A 257-nucleotide genomic window follows, 5' to 3' on the forward strand; every position below is an offset into this window, starting at 1 on the left:
GATCTTGTTTCATGTCGTTTTATGCATTCCATACGTATCATAATGTTTCTTCTGTATTTGGTTTTTATTGAGTCTCTTTTTTGTTTTAAAGAACATGTTTGTTTTAATTTTTCATTATTCAATACGTTAGATAGTTGTGCTTTTTGCATATTTGTTTGTTGTTCTTCTTTATCATACAAAATTGTTAATGTCATCTTTCTCCGTAGAAGTAAATAAATCTGTAAAGCGAACAACATGTACTTATATATATATATATA

This window comes from Atta colombica, unplaced genomic scaffold (genome assembly GCF_001594045.1).
Source record: "Atta colombica isolate Treedump-2 unplaced genomic scaffold, Acol1.0 scaffold271, whole genome shotgun sequence".
NCBI lineage: Eukaryota > Metazoa > Arthropoda > Insecta > Hymenoptera > Formicidae > Atta > Atta colombica.